At 41.3% G+C, this 20443-nt stretch overlaps 1 protein-coding gene across 2 annotated transcripts in view; it reads right to left on the bottom strand.

Annotated features, from left to right (window-relative positions):
* Positions 1-369: 369 nt before the first annotated feature.
* GPATCH2L (G-patch domain containing 2 like) overlaps positions 370-20443 on the bottom strand; it is an 86896-nt gene continuing 66822 nt past the window's right edge. Inside the window, exons 10-13 of one of the 2 annotated variants that reach the window (XR_010109825.1) lie at positions 9822-9967; positions 9356-9446; positions 4999-5260; positions 370-3938 (exon numbers count right to left, since the gene is read on the bottom strand). The gene's annotated coding sequence lies outside the window, so the exon portion shown is untranslated. Of the gene's footprint in view, positions 3939-4998; positions 5261-8004; positions 9447-9821; positions 9968-20443 lie in introns of those variants that run through there. The other variant, XR_010109826.1, reaches the window with a different exon arrangement.

Below are 20443 nucleotides of genomic sequence, written 5' to 3'. Positions count from 1 at the left end.
TTGGATGCCCTTTATTTCTTTCTCTTGTCTGATTGCTCTGGCTAGGACTTCCAGCACTATGTTGAATAGAAGTGGTGAAAGCGGGCATCCTTGTCTTGTTCCAGTTCTCAGAGGGAATGCTTTCAACTGTATATGTGAACATATTTTAAAACCACAACAGGTGGATACTGATTTTCTGCTGTCAGCTTACCTGGCACATGTAAAGCCACAGAAGACATACCAGCAAAGGTGGCAAAGCACTTCTGGGAATGCCTGGTATTATGCAGCTATGAAATCTTGTTCCCTGTCCTCCCTAAACCCTTTTGGGTTGGTGAAGTAGCCACACTCTGGCCAAAATGGATGCTCACTAGCAAGAACTTTTAGTTTCAGGTGAAAGAGTTGGGAAAGGAGCTTTCACCCAGCAAACCACATCTTCAGCCAGCCTGTACTGACATACCTATATTTGTCACACAGGATAATGTTTATCTCTCTAATTTTCAGAACATTATCAGGCATCTGAGAAGTACCACCTGGTTGATTGTAACACATAGTACTTTGCCCAAATGAAAATCGTGGAAAAATTCAACACTGGTCAGTATAGAATGCGCATGCTCGTAAAGTCTAAATATTTGCTTCCTCATGACTCCCACGTGAGTTGCTTAGGTAGATTTCTGGCTTGGGTTCAGAATGAAACTAAAAGTACAAAGAGCATCTTTGTCTGGCTCAGGATGTTCTCATTTTTTAATGAGATGGGAGCTCCCAAATGGACCACAACTGGTTGTCCAACCTAGGATGGTTTAAGGGAAAGGAAAGGAAGTTTCTTTAGAACAGTGGTTCTCCATGATACCGAGACTGACAGCAACAGCGATACCGAGACCAACAGCAGCACACCACCTAGAACCCTGTTAGAAATGCAAATTCTCAGTCCCACCTGGACCTATGAAATCAGCAGCTCTAGGGTGAGGCCCAGCAATCTGTGTTTTAACAAACTTTTAAGGAGATTCTAAAACATGCTTGAGTTTGAGAAACACTGCTTTAAAAAAAAGTCCTACCCGCAGCTTATTGCATGTAATTTAATCATAACTCAGTAAAGTAGCTCGGCTGGATACTTTCACTTATTCTTGTTCATGCATAAACACACCAGCACAGAAATCGCACAGACAGATCCGGACACAGGACACACATAGCACAATGAATGGCATAGACAACTGTTCATAGAGTAAGTACCAGAGCCCAAACTCCCTGACCCCTGAAAGTGGAAAATGTGTAGTGTCCTTTCAAGAAGGGTAAGGGTTGGGCACAGTGGCTCATGCCTGTAATCCCAGCCCTTTGGGAGGCCAACGCAGGCAGATCCGTTGAGCCCATGAGTTCGAGACCAGCCTGGGCAACATGGTGAAACCCCAACTTTACAAAAAATACAAAAATTAGCCAGGCATGCACCTACAGTCCCAGCTACTTGGGAGGCTGAGAAGGGAGGATCACTTGAACCTGGGAGGTAGAGGTTGCAGTGAGCACCACTGCATTCCAGCCTGGGTGACACAGCGAGTCCCTGTCTCAAACAAAAGAAAGAAGGGTGAGGAAGAGAATGGGAAAGGGGAGAGACAGAGCAGAGAAATAGGAGAGGGAAGAGGAAGAAAAAGGACAAAATACAGCATGTTTTCAAACATGATTTCATAAGACACAAAGTCTTTCTAAAGACAATCAGAATTCAAATGCCAGTGATCTTCACAGGAATCTTAATAAGAAAGTTAAAAAATTTTAATAATTGTATGGCTCATAAAACTCATCATGATTGAGGGTGTTGCTCACATCCTTAAAAGAATAAGCATCCCACCAGAGATGCATCTGGCACTTCAGAACTTTCTCCCAAACAACTCGTTTGCTTTTATCTCATGGACACTGTGAAGGGAATTGTTGATTATGTTTCCTTCTTTCAAGAAAACGCAGAATCAAATTAGCAAGTGAATATCAATCAGCCTTTTGTATGAGAGCCTCACGTGGCTTTGCCTCACATTTCCTGCCTTTATTTCCCCTGCCTGGGTGTCCTCCTTTGCTGCACATTTGTGCTTTTGTCAGACATTTCAAATCCTTTTAGGAATAAGGCTGGCAATAAGGAAATACGGAGAAAGGCTCTTTCCCCAAGCAAACTGGAAACCTGGGAGGAAGGGCAGTCAAGGCATGACAGCCATGGGTCCAGTCGGGTGGAGAAGCCCAAGGGGGCTCACTGATGCTGTAGGCAGTGCCTGTGGGGCAGCTTCTTTGCCTCTGGTGGAGGGTGAGTGAACAAGCCTGAAGGCAGGAGCAGAAAGGGGAAGGACAGCTATTAGTGACTGAAAAGCTCTTTGCTCAAGTTGTTTCCTGGGGTTAGGAAAAGGCAGTAGGGAGAAGGAATCTGTGTTTTCTTGTTTTTTTTTGTTGTTGCTGTTTTTGTTTTTGTTTTTTTTGTTTGTTTTTTCCGAGACGGAGTTTTGATCTGTTGCCCAGGCTGGAGTGCAGCGGTGCAATCTCAGCTCACTGCAATCTCCGCCTCTCGGGTTCAAGAGATTCCCCTGCTTCAGCCTCCTGAGTAACTGGGATTACAGGTGCCCACTACCACACCCGGCTAATTTTTGTATTTTTAGTAAAGACAGGATTTCATCACATTGGCCAGGCTGGCCTCAAACTCCTGACCTCAGGTGATCCACCCACCTTGGCCTCCCAAAGTGCTAGGATTACAGACGTGAGCCACAGCGCCCAGTAGAATCTGTGTCTTATAAGATGGGCTGATCTCTGTCTTCCTTAGCATTCTCCCTTTGAGACTAATCAGTATCCACACAGGATTGGCCAGCCTGATGCAGGCACCACGGATCCAAGCATTCCTCCCTGTTGGTGTAATGCACCAGGCACAGATCCAGACCACCCTGGTTCCACTCTGCTCAGAGTTCCCAGAGAGATGGGCCAGTGGCATCAGCACAGATGATTAGAGCACCTGTTCAGGTCTGGTGCAAAACCTGAGAAAATACTTGTTTTGATATCCTGTCTGGTTTGGAATGGGTAGAAGGGTATTTTCCTTGGATAGCTATGTTGGAGGGACTTATTCCAGCTCTAAGGTGGTCTGATTGGACGGAACCTGGGAATCAACCACAAGCAGGGGTGTTTGGAGCTGCCCTTTCCACCAGCCAGCAGTGCCTCCCAGAAAAACTTCCATAAGCCGCTCCATCAGGACTGCAGTGCCAACCTTGACCAGTCACTTCTGAGTCCAGTTACATCCATAATGACATTTCTCCACTGCCCCCTTCACCCCCAGAGCATGACAGATGAGGGGCTTCACGGAACGAGTCCCCGAGCTGTGATGGGAATCAGTCTCGCTCCACTACAGAAAAAAAATATATATCCCTGAACAGCTGTGAGGAATTCTTTCATTAGTCATCTGCATCTTACCGCTAGTCTTCGCTTCCTCTTTTTACAATAAAAACTGAAAACAGATTAAATGTCATATTCTGACAATGATTGTTTTCAAACACCCAGGCTAGGAAAGGGGAGGTGACAGAGAGAACACTAGAGAGAGAACAGAGGGTTTGTGAAGCCATGGGCCATGGAGACAAAAAGGGAGAACTGTCCCTGCACGGTGGGAGGGCACCAGGGAGTGTCCCAGGGTGGACGGATCTGCACAGTGACCACATAGGCTCAGCTCAAGACTGAATGCTTGTGTTCTAAAGCTTTTTGTTGGGAGCAATTTACAACCATTGAGAAATCAGACTGGAGAAGCTATGTGGAGAGGAGAAAGTAAATTACACCATAAACAGAAATACTCACAGGTCAAAGAAAGTGCAGATAGACACCGAAAGATCATATGCTCAGCGTTGTCCACATTGGAGAAGAAACTGCAGGGTCTTTTGAGAAGGTATACACCCTTTGGCAGGTCTCACATGAAGATGCTTGCCTCTCCAGAAAGTCACCCTAAGGCCAGTGTGGGCAGGCTGCAAGGAGATCATGGGGGAAGGTGAGAGGGGGTAAAGCAACTGTCAGAGAATGCCACAATCAGCCTGGCTGGAAGAAGGGCCTGACCAACTCAATTAGTGCTGATGTGGGTCACAAAACCACCTCAGAAACAATGGATAGTGAAGTTCAACCATCTGGTCAATGGCTGGAGGACTCATTCAGCTAAAAGCACAGTGTCTGATCAGGTCTTAACTAGCCTTCATATTTAGTCATTGTATTAGTCCATTTTTACACTGCTAATAAAAACATACCCAAGACTGGGTAATGTATAAAGAAAAAGAGTTTTAATGGATTCATAGTTCCACATGGCTGGGGAAGCCTCACAATCATGGCAGAAGGTAAAGGAGAAGCAAAGGCGTGTCTTGCATGGCAGCAGGCAAGAGAGCTTGTCCAGGTGAACTCCCATTTATAAAACCATAAGATCTCATGAGACTTATTCGAGTTAAGCCTACCACAAGAACAGTATGGGGAAAACTGTCCCATGATTCAATTATCTCCACCTTGCCCCACCCTTAACATGTGGAAAGTATTACAATTCAAGGTGAGATTTGGGTGGGGACACAGCCAAACCATATCAGTCATTCAATTCAATATAGTTTGGTGAATGTCTACTGTATTCATTTTCTTTTTTTCTTTTCTTTTTTTTTTTTTTTTGAGACAGAGTTTCGCTCTTGTTGCCCAGTCTGGAGTGCAATGGCGTGATCTCAGCTCACCGCAACCTCCGCCTCCTGGGTTCAAGCAATTCTCCTGCCTCAGCCTCCCAAGTAGCTGGGATTACAGGCATGCACCACCACACCCTGCTAATTTTGTATTTTTAGTAGAGACAGGGTTTCTCCATGTTGGCCAGGCTGGTCTCAAACTCCTGACCTCAGGTGATCTGCTGGCCTCGGCCTCCCAAAGTGCTAGGATTACAGGTGTGAGCCACCACTCCTGGCCTACTGTATTCATTTTCTATGCTGCTTAACTACCACAAACTTAGCAGTTCTAAATAACACACACTCATTATCTATAGTTTCTGCAGGTCAGAAGTTTACACACAGGTTGGCTGGTTTCTCTGCTGAAGGGTTTCACCAGCTGCTATCCAGGTGACAGCTCGGGCTGCAGTCTCATCAGAGGCTCAACTGAGGAAAGATCTGCTCCAAGCTTCTTCAGGTTGTTGGCAGAATTTATTTCCTTGTGGCTGTCAGACTGAGGGTTTCAGTTTCTTGCTGGAGTCTACCCTCAGCTCTTAGAGACTGCTGACAGTTCCTTGCCACTTGGGATTCTCCAATATGGCCATTTATTTCATGGAAGCTTGTTCCTTCAAAGCCAGTAACAGGGAGAGGGACAGAGAGAGAGTGATAACAAGACAAACTCTTCTATAACATAACCATGGGCATAACATCTCATCACCTTTGCCACATCCTATTGGCTAGAGGCAAGTCACAGCCAAGGGGATGGGATTACACAAAGCTGTAGACCCCAAGAGGTAGGAATCATGGGACACCTTAAAGTCTGTCTGCCACACCTGCTGTTTTAGGCACCAGAGATACAACAGTGAACAATAAGCCATGTCTTAGAGGAAAGCAGCTGGAGAGAAAGAGACAGAGAGAGAGAGAATCCATAGATTAAAGAATTAAAGGACATATATTACATTAAAAGACATATCTATGAATCTCCATGAATCTCAGTATCTGGTCCTCATTTGGATCCTAATTTATTTTTTTTTAGAGACAGGTTCTTGCTCTGTTGCCCAGGTTGGAGTGCAGTGGCACAATCAGAGCTCATTGCAGGCTCAAACTCCTGGGCTCAAGTGATCCTCCTGCCTCAGCCTCCTAAGTATCTAGGACTGCAGGTGTGTCCACTGCACATGGCTAATTTTTCCTTTTTCTTATTTTTGTAGAGAGAAGGTCTTGCTATGTTGCCTAGACTAGTCTCAAACTCCTGTCCTCAAGTGATCCTCCTGCCTTGGGCTCCCAAAGTGGTGGGATTACAGGGATGAGCCACAACACCTGGCCTGGACCCTAATTGTTTTTAATGTAAAAAAACCCTATTATTTATGAAACAATTGGAAATTTCAATACTAACTGGGTATATGATGACATTAAGGACTTATCGTTAATTTTTAAAGTATGATCATTGCATTTGTGAATCTTTAATGAAGAGTCCTTATCTTTTAGAAATTCATACTGAAATATTAAAGATAAAATTATGTGTCCAGGAGATTTTCTTCAAAAACACTATGACAGTGGGAGAAGAAGGTGGGGCTATGGATGAGGTAGAATTCCCAGGAGTTGATTGATGGTTGTGGGGCTGGGATGATGGGCGTGTGGGAATTCATCAAACCGTTCTATCAACTTTTATGGGTGTTCAAGATTCTCCACAAGAAAAACCTTTAAAGATGGGCAAGTATTTTCCCTCATTTGTAATCAGAAAGGCAAATGACAATCATTTGAAACCACCACTTTGTATCTATCAAATTGCCAGAATTTTTTTAAAATGACAATGCCCATTGCACGTGAGGCTGTGATAAAACAGATGCTCTGATACCTGCTGCGTGGGGGTGGAGAGGAATGGAAAACAAATTGGTCTAGTCTTGGGAAGCATTTTGGCAATATGTATCAACAATCTTTAAAATATTTATATCCTTCACTCCAATAATTCCACTCCCAATAATTTACCCTAAGAATTGACCCTCAAAATGGAAAATGCTTCTGCACAAAGATATTTGTCATAGGGTGTGTAGTAAAGAATCCGCCTTACCCAAAAAGCAGTCTGGCCTTTGTTCTCTGCTGCAGGAAGGTGAGCTTTTGGACCTTGGGATGTCCTGCCTGGTAAGAGTGCCTTTGTTTGCCTGGGGCCTTGGCCACTGGACAGTTTAACAGTGATTTATGATGGGGACATTGGGCCATGCAGTATCCATTTTACCTCTGGAGGGGCTGAAGACTAAAGAGCAGCTGCACGGGCAGTCAACTATGGAGCCCCAACAAAAACTCAGGATGCCAAGGCTCGAGTGAGCTTCCCTGGTTGCCAATATTCCATGTGCATTGTTACATATCAGTGCTGGGAAAAGGACACTTCCCAGGACTCCATGGGTAAAGAACAACTGGAAACTCCATGCCTGCAACCTTCCTGGACTCTGCCAATTGCATCTCTTTCCTTGGCTGGTTTTAATTTGTGCCCTTTAGCTGTAATAACCCATAACCGTGAGTCTAACAGCTATCAGTGAGTTCTGCGAGTCTTTCTAGTGAATTATCAAACCCCAGAATGGTTTTTGGAACGCCCCCGGACTTACAATTGGTGTCACAAGTGAGGGTGGTCTTGTGCATTGTGCTCCCGCTAACCTCGAACAGAGTTATTTATAAAAGAAAAAAGGGCCGGGGGCAGTGGCGGGCAACTGTAATCCAAACTACTCAGGAGGCTGAGGCAGGAGAATCGCTTGAACCCAGGAGGCAGAGGTTGCAGTGAGCCGAGATGGCGCCATTGCGCTCCAGCCTGGAAGACAGAGTGAGACTCTGTCTCAAGAAAAAAAAGCCTGGGAACAACTGTAATGTTCAATAAGAGGAACACTGTGTGTTTGATACAGCCATTAAATATAGAACCTATAAAAATATATATTAACATGAAAGCCTGGTGCAGCGTCTCACGCCTGTAATCTCAGCATTTTGGGAGGCCGAGGAAGGAGGATCGCTTGAGCTCAAGAGTTCAACACCAGCCTAGGCAACATGGTGAGACCCTGTTGCTACAAAAAATACAAAAATTAGCTGGGCGTGGTGGCGCACACCTATAGTCCCAGCTACTTGGGGGGCTGAAGCAGGAAGATTGCTTGAGCCTGCAGTGAGGCTGCAGTGAGGCTGCAGTGAGATGTGTTTGCCCCACTGCACTCTATCCTGGTGACAAAGTGAGACCCTGTTATATATATATATTTATATGGGAGGATGGCTATGTAACACATCAAACACAAAATGTTGGAGGCATAGTATAATTACTATATACATGTAGAATTCAAAATACATGTAGAATAACATCCACAGAAATTATAACAAAATGCCAATGAGTAGCTGTTTGGGAGTGGTAATATTATATGATTTTATTTTTGCATTTTCTACTTCTGTATATTTTTCAAATGGTCTACAATACGCTAATATGTGTAGCTTAGTTTGATAACCAGAAGAGTGTGTGTGTGTGTATGTGTGTGTGTGTGTGTGTGTGTATGTGTTTAGTTTCTAATTTTAGCCATACTAGGGGTGATTCCATAGCATAAAGGAAGATGGTTCAGGACTAGAAATTCCTCAAAACCTCAAATCTGGCTCTGTCACTAAAAATGTCACCAAAAGGAAAGAAAGAGAGATGGAATATAAGGAAATCTAGGCAGCTGCAGAATGAACTCTGATGGGCACCACTAAAAAGGGGGAAGGACAAATATAAAGGATGGGAAGAAGAAACAAAGTGAGGACCTACAGAGAAGGTCACATGAAGCCCTGAGCAGGGCGACAGGCAGCACTAGGAAAGAGACGGTCGTGATGACGGATGATGTGAGTCTATAACAGGGGCTTCAGCCTGGCAAACCCTTTGAATCACTCCCCGGTCAGTACCAACAGTGGGGGCTTCGTTCCTTGAGGGAGGCAAGGGGGTCTTGAGTTGATACTATGCACAAAACACTTTCCTAAATATTGCCTCTATTCTCATGGGCTTCTGTTATTGGCAGAATGGAATGTGAATGAATAAATAAGCTGACTTTTGGTTAAAGAGTGTCAGAAGGCTGAAGCCAGCAATGAGTTGAGACTTGCAAAAAGAGCCCAGGGCATCACAAATGGCTCCTGCTTTTTAAAGTTAAGTTTAGGGCAAGTATAAAAAAACATGGCACAGGCCACTATTTAGGATCAGTAATGATTATCAGAAAGAAGGCAGAAGCCCTCCATCCCTAATTTACTTGTCGCTTCTGTCAAATAAAGTCTTTTACCATGAAATGGGTAATACAAATGTTGGTAAGAGGGAATTAAAGCTCCAAGTGCAGAGATGATAAAAAGTGCACCTGTTCTCTAGCCACGCTAATGAATTAAAGTTGATTACTTCAAAGAATTGCTTTCCAGATGTTGATAACCCTTGCAAATGGCACTGGTAAACTGGCAATGATCTTGGAGGCAACCAAGAGAACAGAAGATTTTAGAAGATGAGGACTGGTGCTCTTATAACAAACTACATCCTAGACATAATGCATTGCATTTTATTAAGTATTTTTACACAAATTCTTGTTTGTTCTTCCCAACAAACAAGTACGGTTGGGCCAAATGAGAGGATCAATGTGACCACAAGTAAGGCCCCACCCAGAGGCTTGCAGGTATGGTCAGTGGGATGGATAAAATTATTCCATCTATTCTACAGTTGAGGAAGCTGAGGCCCAAGTTAGACTCACCAAAGGTCCCACCGAGAATTCATTCTGCAAATACAGGAGCTACTCATCACCCCCAAGCAAGAGTCTCAGATCCTAAATAACTTCTGAGCACCTAGAAAACAAAATGGTGATCACGGTGATGCTGCATGGGTTCATTTACAACACACACATGCTACATCCAATTGACATCACTTCTGTCTTTGCCATATTAGACTCTTGGATGTGGTCCATCTGTGTTTCAGCAAAGGGCTTCTTACTCCCCTTCTGTGTCAGGCCCAAGGCTAGGCTGTCCCTTAATGGATGGTGGAAGAATGAGGTGCCCACCAGGAAACCCAGAGAGCTGTGTCAGTGAGGCTAACGTGAGTCAAGGCAGACCAGCCTCAGAGCCTGGTTACTATTGAAACCTGCACTTTGTTTTATATTGAGAATGATATTGCTATAGGCAATAGACTATAACTCTCATACATTGAAGGGAAACTGGACTTACCTGGGAAAAGGCTGGAGAACTCACGAAACTGACGGGAAGGTGAAGGAGCCAGGCAAGGGTGGCCAGAACTGTCTTGTCAGGGCGCTCTCGCTGGAATACAGGCCTCCGAGTGTTGTCTCAGGGCAGGGGGGCTGTCCTTCTACCACCTAATCAAGATTGAAAGTTCAGGACAGTGAGTCCCACTGCATAGCTTTAGAAATTATGCCTACCCATCGAGCTTGGAGAAAGGAGGGAGAGAGATGTCATTAAACTTCATGACATGAGAGTGGAGGAGGGCAGATTCTCCAAAGAAAATCAGGGTTATTGCTGGAAATACGGCAAGTGAGCCACCTTATTGACACTTATGCAGGGCCCATAGCATAGAGGGCAGCTTCTCGGGAGAACGAGCCTCTGCTTCCAGGGCCCATATTAACATGTGGAGGGACTAATGCAAGAAAAACACCAGAAAATAGATTTTGGTAAAGTACAAGAAAACACTTTCTAAGAGTTGAGCTTTCTGACAAACATGAGCAATTATAGGAGCCAGCAGTGATGTTCAGACAATCATTGGGTTTACCTGCAAAGTTATAGTGAACTCACATATCAGATGAGGAATGGGACTGGGCCACAGAGTTTAGTCCCTGTCAATTCTGAATTTCTTATTCTATCATGAAACAGTGAATGCATGGCCTGGTTTGACAGCAAGAGCAGCATGTAGCATATGAGGGAATATCAATCCTTTACAAAACTCAGAAATTAAAGTTCACTCACGCCACTCCTAAGCTGCCATATTTCATAGTCAGCCTAGCTCCTGACACAGGGGTTCAAAGAAATTGAAGTCTTGTTTTTCTTGATGCCCATGGAGAGCTTGCAGTCACCTGGCTGTGGGCTGCAGCCCTGTGGATGGAAAGCATGTCTGAGTCAGTGCCTCTGTCAGGAGACAGATGGAAGCGGCCACATGACCCCTGGTCCCACATCCATTCCACCAAATGGAGAGACATGACAAGCCTCTTATTTTCAGGACACAGCATCATTGATTATTCCCCGTTAATGCTTCCCTGTCGATGGCGGGCAGGGACTAGAGGGAAATGGAAGGATGTGATATCCAGGCCACCCAAAGGGAAAATCAATGTGATATGGTTTGATATTTCATCCTAGGATAACCTCTTTCTCTGAGCTCCAACCCACAGGCCACTGTTTCTCTCTCCAACTCCACCAGACACTGTCACATCCTTTCACAGTCACCAAAGGACACGGAGGGAGGAGACAGATGAGGAGTGGGCACCAAAAATGATGAAACTCTGCTTTTGTTTTCTTTTAGGAATTTATAGCAACGAAACAGTCTACGGGCTGTGCTGAGACTTCCTAAGCAGTTTCAGATCAGAAGGGAAGAGCCTACTAAGTCAGCTGAAGAAACCCTTGTCTGACTTATTACAGATGCAACCCACAGAACGCTAATCTCAAAGGATGACCTTGGAAAACCGACAACCTAGAAACTGCCTGCCCCCTGGCACAATGTGGAAAGTTACAAGTTCAGAGCAAGAGGTAAAGACTTGTAATGCAGGGAGGTGAGAGGGAGAAAGCAACCTCTTTCTGTACACACACACACGCGCGCACGTGCACACACACACGCGCATACACGCACGCACACACACACACACATCAAACACCAAGTATTTATGTTCCCCCTTCCCCCAAAGGAATCCAACATTCAAAACAAAACTCTTATGAATCTTGTATGTAACAGAAAGGGGAATTTTTGTTCCTTCTGGGGTTTCAGGGTAAAGAGGAAACAATACCACTTTATTATCTTTTAAATGGCGATGCGAAACAATAATATCCAGATACCTAAAGCTATGCTCACCCTTTGGTTCCAGACAAGGCGTCTTGTTAGCATTTAACCTCATCAGTGCTGTAGCCACACAGATCCAGAAACTGTGTTAGTTTATTTCACAGTGTTGCTTCTGGAAAGCTCCAGGTTGTCCACTGCTATTTCCCTTTCACATAGGAGTTGCGCTGGGAGAAGTGAGTAGATGGTTTTCCCTGCTTTCCTTGCTCCCTGAGGACAGGAATCAGGGACTGAGCCCTCTGCCTGGGAGAGGCTGGACCAGGTGACCTGCAACGGGCTTTTCCAACTCTGATTCTACGTAGGGTTCCTGTGGTGCAGACTCATGGGGCTGAGCCAAGGAGTCTGTTTTCTGCCTGTTGGGGGAATTGGGCAACTCATGTTTTACATACCTATGCAGTGTGGATATCAATCCTACTGGAGTTCTTGTAAGTAGTACTTTATCCAATGCATTCATATATGTACAGGATTATCTCTGTGTTACAGGAACTACTGTTTAATATCTTAAATGAAAAGCATACGTCTTCACAGGAGCATGATTCATTTCGTGTTACGCAATTCACAAATGACCTGCAAGGATGCTGCCACTGAAGCTGTGGGTTGCAAACATCCTACACAGTGTTGCTGCACACCCCTGGATTCGTCTCTCCACAAGGAATCAACTTCATACTTTGGGTTCTACCCCATTGGCTGGTCACAATCATTCCTGCCTGAGTCCCTCCCCCCTGGACTCTGGTAATCCACTGATCTCATTTCCCTGCAGCCTGGGGTCTTTCCTCCAGTCCACACTGGCCAGTCAGGGGCTCAGGCCTTTTGAGGTTAGGAGAAGAGGGAGAAACACCACACCAGTGATATCGTGTAGGAGGGTGAGTATCCTAATCAGAACAGATGCCGGCCAGAAGACTCAGGGTCAGAATCCCAGTGTATCTGATGCTGTGGAAGTTTCTTTTCAAACAACGTGGAGAATATACATGGCCTGACAGCCTATTCGAAAAGAAAATGCCATGGGCCCTCAAGGATCCCCAAATTGCAGGAGGGCTGGAGCTCTCAGACAGTCCAGGAGGAAGGCACCCTGTGCAATACTTCCTGCTGAGGCCCTGGGCTTAAAGTGGAGCTGGGACTGCACATGCCCTCCACTCAGCTCTCAGACATCCCCTTACACTCAGAAACACCTCTCCATGCTCACACACTTTTTTGGGCTTTCATTTGCCTTGTTTTATTGAATACAATACACTTCCAGAAAAATGCACAATCATAAGTGTACAGCTCCGTGTACACTCTCTTTTACAAACAGAACTCTCTTAGTTTATTTTGTGCTGCTATAACAGAACACCTGAGACTGGGTCGTTTACAAAGAAGAGAGATTTACTTTTCACAGTTCTGGAGGCTGGGAAGTCCAAGATCAAGGCATCAGAATCTGATGAGAACCTTCTTGCTGCATCCTCACACAGCAGATGGTGGAAGGGGGTGAACCCACGCCCACGAGCCCTTTTTATAGCGTCATTAATTCATTCACAAGCCTTCATGACCTAAACACCTCCAATTAGGTCCCACCTCCCAACACTGTGGCATTGGGGATGAAGTTTCCAACACACACATTTTGGAGGGACACATTCAGGATATAGCAAGAACACATCCTCTAAACAAAGACATAGAACATGACCACAGTTTCCACAGGCCCTTTTTCTCCCTCCAGTTACTACTCACATCTACAGCAAGCACAATCCTGATTTGTAACAGCAAAGTTCAGTTTTGCTTCTTCTCAACCCTATATAAATGGAATCATACAATGCATTCTCATCTTTGACTTCTTTTGCTCAACGCTGTAATTCTGAGATTCATACGTGTTGCTGCATACAGTTTGTTAATCCTCATTTCTGTACAGTGTTCTACTCTATGAATATAACACAACTTATGAATTCATTACCCTGTTGATGGGTGTTGGTATCATTTCCAGTTTTCACTGTTATATGTAGTCCTGTTATGTACATATGTTTTGATGCATATATGTATGTGTATGTATGTTTCTATGGGGTTCGTACTTTAGAGTGGAATTTCTGGTAGATTGGGTTTGTGTATGTTCAGCTTTAATAAACATTGTCAAATAACTTTCTAAAGTGGTTGTACGAATTTACTCCCTGACAGTAGTTTATGAGAGTGTTCGTTGCTCTGTATCCTTACTTAGTAGTTGGTGTTATCATTCTAATTTTAGACCTTCTGTTGAGTATGTAGTAATATCGCATTGGGTTTTAATTTGCATTTCATGGATGACTAATGATGTTTAAGCACTTTTTGATGTATCTATTGGCCATTCAGATATTCTCTTTTGTGATGTTTTCTTCAAGTCATTTGCCCATAATTTCATTGGATCATCTGTTTGTTTTCATTGATTTGTAATACTTTTTAAAATAGATTCTGAATGCAAGTCCTTTGTCAAATATTTGTGTTGCAGGTATAATCTCCTATTTTGTGGCTTGCTTTTTTACTAATGGGGTCTTTTGATAAATAGAACATTTCAACTTTAATATAATCCAATAATTATAGTAATCATTTTCTTTCTCTTTCTAGGTAGTGCTTTTGATATTTTATTTTTTAAATCTTTACCTACTTCAAGTAAATGAAGACACTTTCCTTTTTTTAACCATAATATTTACTTTTTTACACTTTCATCTTTATTATGCAATCTATATGGACTTGGTTTTTTTCAAGTTGTGGAAATAGGGATCAAGATGTATATTACCTGTGAATATCCAACTGAGTCAGCACCATATATTGAATGGGTCATCCCTTCCTTGCTGCACTACATCATTACCTTTGTCCTTAGTTAAGTGACTATGTGTGTGGATCAGCTTCTAGACTCTGTTCTGTTTCACTGTTTTATTTGTTTATTCTTGCACCAATACCACATGGTATTAATTACTGTAACTTTATAAGAAGTCTTGATAGCTAGCAGAGTGTCTTCCAGCTGTGTTCTTTAAACACTCTCTTCTCTATTCTTGGTCTCTAATGTTTCCATGTTTCAGAATCAGCTTAATTTCCCCCAAGAAATCTGCTGTGATTTTGACTGGAATTGCATTAACTCTGTAGACCAGTTGGAAAATAACTGACATCTTTACAATATTGAGGCTTTCAATTCATGAACACAGCAGATCTCTCCATTTATTTAGATCTTCTTTATTTTTCCTCTGTAATGCTTTCCATGTAAAGATTTTTTCTCATCTTTCATTAGATTTATTCTCGGTTTATGTCTTCGATGCTATTGTAAATATTTTTAAATTTCATTTTTGAACTGAATATTGCAGATATATAAAAATATCATTGATTTTTGTAGAGTAAACTTGAATCCAGTAGCGTTGCTAAATTTACTTATTTCTAATAAATTTAATTGACCATAGATTCTTTTGGATGTTCTACATAAACAATCATATGCTTTGCAGTCTGTAACTTCTTTTCCTTGCCTTATTGCAATGGTTAAGATCTCTAGTACAATGTTTAATAGAAATAGTATTAGGAAATATTCCTAATCTCAAGGTGAAAGCTTTTAATATTTCACTATTAACTATGATATTTCCTGTAAGATTTTTACTGATCTTTACCAATTTAAAGATGTTTCCTTCTATTCCTAGTGTGTTAAGTGTTTACTATGAATAAGTATTTGATTTTATCAAATGCTTTTTCGGCATCATTCTATTGAGATATTTTTTCTGCCTTACGATGCTAATGTAGTGAAATACACTAATATTTAAATGGAAACATAATTCATATATCTTGAAAGTCATCATTTTAAAGAGTACAATTCAGTGGTTTTTAGTATATTCACAAAGTTGTGCAATGATTACCATATAACTCCGGAACATTTTCATCACTCCAGAAAGAAACCTCATACCTACCAGCAGTCCTTCCCCATTCCCCTTTTCCCATTGGCCGCTACTAATCTACTGCCTGTCTGCAATATCTGTCTCTATGGATTTGCCTATTCTGAACATTTCATGTTAGTGGAATATGGCCTTTTCTGTCTGGTGTTTTTCAATTAGCATAATATTCTCAAAGTTAATCCATGTTGCCACATGAATCAGTACTTCAGTCTTTTCATGGCAGAATGATGTTTTATTGTACAGATATGCCACATTTTGTTTACCATTCATCAGTTGATAGGTACTTGGGTGGTTTTCACTTTTAGTTTATTGTAAATAAGGCTATAATGAACATTTGTGTACAAGCTTTTGGGGGTACATAAGTTTTTCACTGTCTAGGAATGGGTGTAAAGTGGCATCTTGTAGTTTCAGTATTTCTTCAGTGACTAATGATGTTGAGCATCTTTTCATGTGCTTGTTGGCCATGCCTACATCTTCTCTGGAGAAATGCTTACTCCAGTCTTTTTGCCCATTTTTAAATTGGATTGTTTACCTTTTGGTTGCTGAGTCATAAGAGTTCTTTATATATTCTGGATATCAGACCCTTATCCAATATATGATTTGCAAATATTTTCTCCCATTCTGTGGTCATCGTTTCATCTTCTTGACAGTGTCTTTTTGAAGCAAAAAATTTTAAATTTTGATAAAGGCTTATTTATCTATTTTTTCTTCAGTTGCTTGTGCATGTGGTGTCATATCTAATAAACCATTACCTCATCCAAGGTCATGAAGATTTATGCATTTGTTTTCTTCTAAATGTTTTCTAGTTTTAGCCCTTACGTGTAGGTCTTTGATATGTTTTGAGTTAATTTTGCATATTGTATAAAGAGGGATCCAACTTCATTATTTCGCATGTGGATATCCAGTTGTCCCAGATAGTTTGTTGAATATAAATCCAGTTGAATGGGTGGAAAACACTGATTTTGTGATGTTAAGCCAAAATCTTGCATTCCTAAAATAAATAATTCACTGAACTTTACTTTCTAATATTTTCTTTAAGATATTTATAAGTATGTTCATTAGATATAGTGGCCTATAATTTTCCTTTCTTGTAATGAACCTGCCACCCTTTGGTATTAAAATTATGGTAGCCTCAAAGTGAATTGGGAATTATTTTTCTTTTTGTATTATTTCAAACAGTTTGTATAAGACTAGTGTCAATTCTTTAAATGTTTAAAAGAATTTGCTGGTGAAGAAAAAAATCTGGACTGGGGATTTGTTTGTGGGAAAGTTATAGTTACAGATTCAACTTTTTTTTTCTTTCTTTTTTTTTTTTTTGGAACACAGTCTCACTCTGTCGCCCAGGCTGGAGTGCAGTGGTGCGATCTCGGCTCACTGCAATCTTCACCTCCTAGGTTCAAGCGATTCTCATGCCTCAGCCTCCTGAGTAGCTAGGATTACAGGAGCATGCCACCACGACCAGCTAATTTTTGTATTTTAGTAGAGATGGGGTCTCACCATGTTGGCCAGGCTGGTCTTGAGCTCCTGACCTTAAGTGATCCACCTGCCTCAGTCTCCCAAAGTGCTGGGATTACAGGTGTGGGCCACTGTGCCCAGCCCAGATTCAACTTCTTAAACAGATATAAACAATTCAAATTTTCTATTTATTCTTTTGGGTTTGTTGTTGTTACAGGGTCTTGCTCCGGTTGTCCAGGCTGGAGTGCAGTGGCAGCATCTCAGCTCATTGCAGCCTCGACCTCCCTGGCTCAGGTGATTCTCCCACCTCAGCCTCCTGAGTAGCTGGGATTACAGGTGCACGCCACCACACTCAGCTAATTATTTGTATTTTTAGTAGAGACGGGGTTTTACATGTTGGCCAGGCTGGTCTTGAACTCCTGGACTTAAATGATCCATCCACCCTGGCCTCCCAAAGAACTAGGATTACAGGCATGAGCCACCATGCCCAGCCTTCTATTTACTCTTGAGCTGGTAAATTGTAATTTCCTAGAAATTCCATTTCATGTGGATTTTCTGATTTGCTGACAGAAAGTTCTTCATATTACATTCTTAGAATATGAAGGCTTGGGGTTTTAAAAAATCCCAGGCTTTTTCTGGGGTTTTATATTGGTAATCTGTGCCTTTTTTCTATTTTTAAAATAGAGTTTAGAGTAGTTTTGGATTCACAGCTAAATTGAGCAGAAGTACAGAGAATTCCCATATACCTTCTTCCCCCACACATGCACAGCCTTCCTCACCAGAGTGATACATTTGTTACAATCAACACATTATCATAACACAGTTACACATCTTTATCATCCAAAGTCCATAGTTGATACACTAATGTTCACTATTAGTGTTATACATTCTACGGGTTTTGATAAATGTATAATGGCATTTATCCATTATTGTAGTATCATACAGAGTATTTTCACTGCCCTAAAAATCTTCTGTGCTCTGCCTATTCATCTCTCCTTCCTGTCTAACCCTTGGCAACAATTCATCTTTTTACTGTCCCCATAATTTTGCCTGTTCATATAGATGAAATCATACTGTAGGTAGCCTTTTCAGATTGGCTTCTTTCACTTAGCAATATGCATTTAAATTTCCTCTATGTCTTTTCATGGCTGGATAGATCATTTCTTTTTAGAGTTAAATAATATTCCATTGTCTGCATGTACCAGATTGTTTATCCATTTACCTGCTGAAAGACATCTTGGGCAATTACAAATAAATCTGCTATAAACATCTGTGTGCAGTCTTTCTGTGGACATAGTTTTCAGCTCATTTGGATAAATACCAGGAAGCATCATTGCTAGACTGTATGGTAAGAGCATGCTTAGTTTTGCAAGAAACTGCCAAACTGTCTTTCATCATAGCTGTGCCATTTTTCATGCCCATTAGCTAATTCCCATTAGCGTTCCTGTTGCTCCACATGCTCACCAGCATTTGGTGTTGTCAGTGTTTTGGAAAATCACCATTGTAATAGGTATGTCATGGCATCTCATTATTATTTTATTCTGATGAGCATCTTTTCATATGCTTATTTTCCATCTGTATATCTTCTTTGGTGAGGTGTCTGTTCAGATCTTTTGTCCACTTTTTAATTTAGGGCTTTTTTTTTTCTTATTGCTGAGTTTTAAGAGTTCTTTTTACAGTTTGGATAACAGTCCTTTATCAGATGTGTCTTTTGCAAACATTTTATCCCAGCCTGGGGCTTATGTTCTCATTTTTTTGACTTTTTTTTTTTTTTTTAATCAGTCTTGCTAGAGGTTTATCAATATTATTAGTATTTTCAGAGAACCAGTCTCTGGGTTTGTTGCTATCCTTTTTCTACTTTTTGAGATGTGTACTTAGACTGACTTTTAGCCTTTTTTATGCAAGTTTTGATGTCATTTAAAAATTGCCATATAGTTCAAAATATTGTCTAACATCTACTATAATTTATTTTTGAACTATCAATAATTTAGAATTGTAATGTTTAATTTCTAAATATTTCAGGCTCTGCTGGGGTTTTTTAAAAATTGATTTTTAGAGTAATTTCACTTTGGTCAGAGAACATATTTTAGGTGATTTACCCTTTGGAATTTGTTGGGACTTACTTTAAAGACCAGCATATGATAAATTCTGGTAAAAATTCAATGGGTGCTTGGAAAGAATACCTCTTCTGACACTGCTGGTTATAGTATTCTATGGACATCAATTAGGTTAAATTTATTATTCATTTTATTGTAATCATCCATATTATTAATGACTACTTCTACTATCAGGTACTTCTAGGTCTGTAATTTTGTTTTCTATATTTTGAAGCTATATTATTAGTTGCATTAAAATACAAACTATATCTTTCTGGTAGATTTATCTTTTTATCTCTATGAAATGTTCCTCTGTGTCCTTAGTAATGCTTCTTGACTTACATTTATCTCAACTGATATTTGTATAGCTATATCAGCCTTTTCTTGGTGTGTTTTTTATCATCCTTTTACTTTCAATCTTTCTCTTAACACTCAAAGTACGCCTCTTGAAAGCCAGATATAGTTAGGTTTTTAAAATATTTACCCATGTGTTAGGCAGCCTCTTTAAGATGACCTCAAATGACCAACCTCCTGGTATTATAGCCTTGTGTAATTGCCTTCCTTGTGTGAGTACTGAAGCTGACTAACCTCTGGTGAATTCTAATGGTTAGTCTTGCTCATGCAAAAGTTGTCAGATTCAAAATGGAGTCACTTGTGTCAAACCCTGACAACATGGAGCCAGGGAAGGCTATGAAAGGAGGGATTTCACGCACGATTTGCCTGATAACAGAAACGAATAAAAGCTTACCAACTTAAGTCACACAAGGATAGCAGGGCAGCTAATCACTTTTCTAAGAACACTTGCCTGACACATTGACTCACATGCAAGGCCAACCAAACAAAACATAATTTTAAGATCACAAATTTCACCCAATAACCGCCACCACTCACAAATCAGCACTTGCCAGCTCCCAAAAGACACTATCCCCACCAATGACTTTCTTTCAGAACGACTTGTATAACCTCCTCTTTCCCCAGTAAAACCCTAACCTTTTCCTTTTCTCTGGACATACTGGAGGACACCTGGGTCTGTCTGTATGTATGACCTGGATTGCAATCCCACATCTTGTGTATTATTCCCCAATAAAACCTTTTTACTTAGAGATTCATCTTTCTATACATTTTTATGTTGACATACGTTATTTCACATGTATAGATACAATTGTATCTGTAGGACAAATTCCTAGGATTGCTGGGTTTAAAAATGTAATGAATCTTTGTAATTTTAATAAGATACTGCCAACTCTTTATACTTGGCACTAGTTTATACAATGTATGAGAGCATCTATTTAACTACACATTTGCCATTATAGTGTGTTAACAAACTTTATTATTTTTGGTAGGTGAAAAACTTCTATTATTAAGCATTTT

The sequence above is a fragment of the Pan paniscus genome, chromosome 15, assembly GCF_029289425.2.
Source record: "Pan paniscus chromosome 15, NHGRI_mPanPan1-v2.0_pri, whole genome shotgun sequence".
NCBI classification, from domain to species: Eukaryota; Metazoa; Chordata; class Mammalia; order Primates; family Hominidae; genus Pan; species Pan paniscus.
This window is presented reverse-complemented; position numbering and strand designations above follow the sequence as displayed.